We start from the raw sequence: 6,325 nt of genomic DNA on the forward strand, positions 1-6,325 counted from the left end.
GTCCATAACATGGTGCAGTATGTTAAAATGCATTCCGGTAACAAATACGGCTTATGACGTTTTTCTCGAGTTTTTTCGAACGATTGAATGGGTACTTCAAAATATTGTTTACTACTATGAACGGGTCGCAGGTTTTTGTGGAGCCGCTATGGTTTCCGCTCACGTTTTTCATCTACTGACTGTGTTCAATACTCTGTTAATTGCATTAGGTATATCGTGTTATGGGCTACGAGATATCTATAAGATATCTACGAGAGATCAAGGCTAAGTTAGTATGACCATGCGTCGTGTCGAGGATAATGCGGATGCTACTATGACCATGACACGTGTCGGGATAGTAAGCGCATCAATAATTATAATGCACTAATGATGCATTTGAGATGTTAGGTTAGGTTTGCAACAACAACTACAAGGACACCTGGTTTCACCCAGAAGGCGACAACTCGACGTAAACAAGAGACGCACCACAATATATAAGGGAGCCCGAAGACCAGCAACGGCAGATGTACCAAAGCTATCAACAACTGAGCACTTTCACGACACTCAGCCACTTATTTTGTTTGTTACATGTATTTCTTTTATACGCAATAAAGACATATTTCGTTATTGAGTTTAACTTTTGTTCAAAATAACCATCTGGATTTAAATCTAATACTGGCACGCAACAATCGTGTATTTTTTTTATTATTGGTCTCGATCTCGAGCCACGGGTCATATTCTCTGTCATAAGTACTGTTTGTTTACCCTGGATGTGTCATGTTTTAAAATAATGTATTATAATATTTTAGGTGAGTTGGTGATCCTAACGAACCTAACGAGTAGTATAAATATGGGGCGTCTGGCTCCATTTTTCAGCGGAGATGAAAAAAGTTTGAGGGGGTATTGTCCCCTTGCAGTGTAAGAAATTCCCGCTGTAAAATGGAGTCAGACGCCCCACGTTGTTTCAGGGAAACCATGAGGCGTTTGGCTCCATTTTTATAAGGACACAAAAAATGTTTTAAGCGGAATGTCCTTCTTTCAGTATAAAAAATCTCTCTATTACTTTTACTGAAAATAAAACATGATTAGTTATTAGTTAAACGAATCATTTTCGTTTAAATTTCTGAAATAAATAAAAACATTTTTTTTTATTATCATTTTGTTTATTTATTTTAAATTAATTAATAGTATTTAACATCAAGTATTTTAAATAAATCAGTTTTTTAATATTATTCACACTAGTTTTCTTACTTCTCTAGTAAAAGGTACATATTCAATAATGCGATCATGAATTAATAAACAATAAGCAGTTACACCTGTAAGAGATTCCGATGCTTCAATTTCCAATTGCACATCTACTGATGATGCTGTAGCCAAATCGTTCTGTTTTTAAGTATCGATAACTACAATTGGAGCGTTCGATAGAAAAGTAGTGGGACTTAATAAGGGGTTTCGTATATTTTTTTCATAGTACGATTCTTGAAACGATGTATATGTCGCATCCATTTAGTGAAATCGCTCATTTCGTGAAGTAGACATCCACTTCATGAAATGTATCCATTTAGTGAAAATGACTTTTTACTACACTATATGGACAATTTTTTAACCTTTTCATGAATTGGATGAAATTCATTTTATCCACATTGTGAAAATTACTATTAATAAGTATAATAATATGGTATAATATAATATAGACTTTAAATATAATGAAATATGAAAATTAAACTATATATTTTCTTAAGCTTTATTCTATATTTTATTATTTATTTTTACAAGGTTGAGAGTTATGACAACGACTATTGCACAACATTTTTTTTTTAAAACAGGCACATCTTGATGTTTGACATGGGCTTTTCGATTTACATGAACAAGGAGAAAAACCTTGTCCCCCTGATATGACTGTCACAATTTCTCGAACAGTTCGCTCTTTGTCCAACACAATCTCGTCCTTCTTTAAAAATGCCTCACATTTTTTAAACAATCTCCTCCATACCATCCTTTAATCATTCCATGTTTAGTTCCTAGCTTATACAGTTTATTTTTTTTTTCAACGATTAGACATATAATATTTGGTGGATCTGTAGGCCCTCTGTCGACTTTTGGAACAGCCATTACCACACAATCATTAACTTCAAGGTCTAGAACAGCTGTGTGACTAGTCTATAAAAGAGAATTATAAATATTTTTATTTTATTTTTAAAATTTTGTTATTTAAAAATTTACCTGCAACATTTTTTCAGCAAATTTTTTAATGCCATCAGAGCCTTTTTTTCGTTGCATTTTAATCTGTTCTTTTTTTCTACATAAGTTACACAATACACATAATAGATCCAGCTTCATCTTGATTTTCCACTTTATTTATTTCAATTTTACATACATCACATGTATAACTAACCGTTGAACATTGTAGAATCTCTTCAATTTCTTCTTCAGTCGTAATAGTTTTAACAAAATTATTTGGAAGTCTTGAACTTGTCAATCCAACTTTTGGGTCATTTCCAAATAACGCGTTATATGGACTTCTACCAATAGTACGGTGAAATGAACAATTTTTTTTGCCACTGAACAAATTGAAGACCGATCGACCATCTCTGGGACACATTGTCTTGCATCTATGCTCTTAACATATGTTCAACGTCTTGATTGGCCCGCTCAATACTACCTTGACTCTGAGGATGCCTTGGACGTCCATGTACAATAACACACTCCGGCCAAAGTTGTTTTAATTCATCGATTACACAGTTAACAAACTCTCGGCCATTATCACTTTGTAAAATACTTGGCGCTCCAAATGTTAGAAAAATACTTAGCAAATGAGTACTGACTTCTATTGCCCTTTTACTTTCCATATGACGGAGGGATATAAATTTTGTATTGTGATCCTGATAGTTAAATATCCATTTATACTTTCCGTCTGGAACAGACTGAAAATCAATTAGATCCACTTGTCCTCTTTCGTTAAAATCATTTGACGTAATAGGTTTAATAACGAGTTTGCGGTTCATTGACTTCTTACAGCTACAAGTTTGACATACTGTTAAAAAAATTTCGATAGCTGGTCTTGGAATGTAGTACTCTTTTTGTACTGCCATACGAAGTTTGACATTTCCACCATGTCCAGTATTTATATGAAAGCTTTTTATTTTGTCATATAAATCTTCATAGCTCACAATATAACCTAACCTAACCTATAAATGCAATTTAAGTTAACTAAAAATTATATTTTTTTATGAAATAGTATTGTCATTATATTACCTAATATTTTCTTCATTTTCTGTAGGTTTGTATATCAAAAACTTTTGGCCCGCAACTTTAAACACTGTATATGTTGCGAGTAAATAATACTCTCGGCGTGTTTTCGTACATCTAAAGATAAAAAAATATATATAATTTCATTTATAGTTTTTATCAATTCAATTAAGCATATTTTTTAACGTTGAAGCAATTAAATACTAGTATAATAATTATAAAAAATTACTGTGTATAAAAATTACATAGATATTACGTTTTATAATCTGGGCTGAGCGTAAGAATGTATTCAGTTTTATATTATGTATGTGATCACTTTAAAAAATACATTAAATATTAAAAAATAAGAGTATGAAAAATATTTAATATTTAAAAATGTTTATAGTTTACTTAAAAATTAAAATATCGTAAAAAACCGACAAGACAATTGATAACGTTCTTACTAAAAAGTTTGATGATATTGGCCAATTCACAATAAGATATAATACAATATAATATAGATAAAAGTAATAATAATAATGATATTATTATTATATTACGCACTGTGAGTACATTAGTGTAGTAACTAAAAATGTATGATTTTGAGAAAATCGAATTTTTAAGTTTTTAATATCTTAAATCTCTAATAAAATAAAAAGTATTTTATTTAAATGTTTGAAACTTTGGTATATATTATATTATTAATTATATTAAGTGTTTTTAAAAAAACTATTTGTGTTTCAATACTATTAAACAATTATTTTATCAATTAAATAATATTTTTTTTTAGTTACTACACTATTGCATTTTAATATTTTTAAATACTTTTAAATATACGTCTATGCATTATAGTAATAACTTAAAATAATACACTACTGCATGGATTGAATTTATTTGTTTCCTCTAATATTATACTATATTATATTGTTTAACGCTCTCAATTTTGCTAGTACGATATAATACACTAGTGCATTGCACATGTATAACTTAAAATTGTCATTTTTTGAGTTACTACACTAATGTACTCACAGTGCATTATTATTTATTAATATTATATTAGCATTTTCCACAAATGGTAACTTTTTGAAATATTTTGACTCTTTTTAAGCTAGCTGTAAATTATAATAGGGCTGGTGATATTTTCGGTAGGTAGGTATACCAATAATTACCGGTGTTTAAAAAATAAGTTCAAAAATATCAGAAATACATAGTTACAATTATTTTTTGTTCTTTGTAATTTGTAATTCGTGTTTTATTCTTATATTTTCATGTTCAATTATTTTTATATTTTATATCATACATTTTTATTTTTTAATTACTTGTATAACTTGACGATGGCTTAATCTATTTAAATTTTTATAATTATGCACAGTAAATTTTTATTGTTTTATTTATTTAATTAAATAAATTCTTACGTTTTAGTTTTAGCAGCTTCAATTTCGGCGATCATTTGAATTTGTTCCTCTTGACTAAAAGGTTTTTTCTTCGGCTTCGTAACATAATATTCTTGTAATTTTTCATAAAATAATACTTTTTCCATATTCTATTATTTTATAAAATAACGTACTAATAATACAACAACTACCAACAACTGCAGGTATATAAGACAGACTGGTAGACAATTGTCAACGGGATCATACGTTATCTGTACATCTGTATATTACTATATATCTGAACAATCATTTTATATCTTATCTTGAAATTACCAGATCGACTGACGAATTAGGGTCCTTTTCCATGAGCGTTTTTAAAACGCGCGAACGAGTGTGAGTTTAGACGCGCGTTTATGAAATGCATTGGAAGAAATACAAGCGTACCCATTTCAACGCGCGTGAGTTTTAAACGCGCGTGAACGCGAGGTCTTGCCTCTACGCGCGTTTTTCGTTTGAGTTTTGAGCTTTAGCTACACGCGCGTTTTAAAAACGCTCGTGGAAAAGGACCCTTAGTTTATACAATGTACGAGTTATAAATTGTGGTGTTGGCGACACTGTAGTGTACTGCGGATTGTGCGGTACACGGTATCCAACACACACACACACACTTCAGTATACAACTCGTGTTTTTTGAAGAATGTTTAATAAATGACGATTCACATAATTAACGATTATAATGTCTTAAAAACTAGAAACACAATAATGGCGACGAAGATGGGATATTGAAAAGCGTTATTATTCAATTCATTACATATGTTAATATTTAGAATTTAAAGAATTTAAAATTATGTATTCATTTTCTTTTCTATTATGATTTGTTGTATTATTATTATTATTATTATTATTATTATTATTTGTAATATTCTTTTAAGAGTTGTCATTGTACTATTTTATATAATGTTATTAATGTTATAAAAGTATATTGTTAAATTAAGTAGGGAGAGATGTGGTGTTGGCGACACTGTAGTGTACTGCGGATTGTGCGGTACACGGTATCCAACACACACACACACACTTCAGTATACAACTCGTGTTTTTTGAAGAATGTTTAATAAATGACGATTCACATAATTAACGATTATAATGTCTTAAAAACTAGAAACACAATAATGGCGACGAAGATGGGATATTGAAAAGCGTTATTATTCAATTCACACCGGAATTCACACGGATCAAAACGGATAAAAAAAAAAAAAAAAATGGCTAAAATCGGTAATATAGAAGAATTCAAATTACAGCAAGAAGATTTCGAAACCTGGGTAGAACGACTAGAATTATATATGCTTGTGAATAAAATAAAAGAGAATAAAGCAGCAATATTTTTAACCTTAATTGGAAGTGAAGGTTATAAAGTACTTAAATCTCTTTGTACTCCAGAATTACCAAAAGATGTCGAGTATGAGAAGCTAGTAAATAATATGAAAAACTATTTGCAACCGAAAGTTTCGATTCTTGCTGAACGTTCAAAATTCCGTAATTGTTTACAAGAAAATAATGAAACGATCACTGAATTTATTACAAAACTTCAAAAATTATCAATATTGTGTAGTTTTGGAAATAACTTGGAGGAAGCATTACGGGATCAAATAGTTCATGGCGTAAGCGACCGTATGCTAAAAAAGAAATTATGCGAAGAACCGGATTTAACTTATGGAAGAACTAAAGAAATATGTCAAGCACACGAG

Source organism: Aphis gossypii, unplaced genomic scaffold, assembly GCF_020184175.1.
Source record: "Aphis gossypii isolate Hap1 unplaced genomic scaffold, ASM2018417v2 Contig00089, whole genome shotgun sequence".
Classification (NCBI taxonomy): Eukaryota; Metazoa; Arthropoda; class Insecta; order Hemiptera; family Aphididae; genus Aphis; species Aphis gossypii.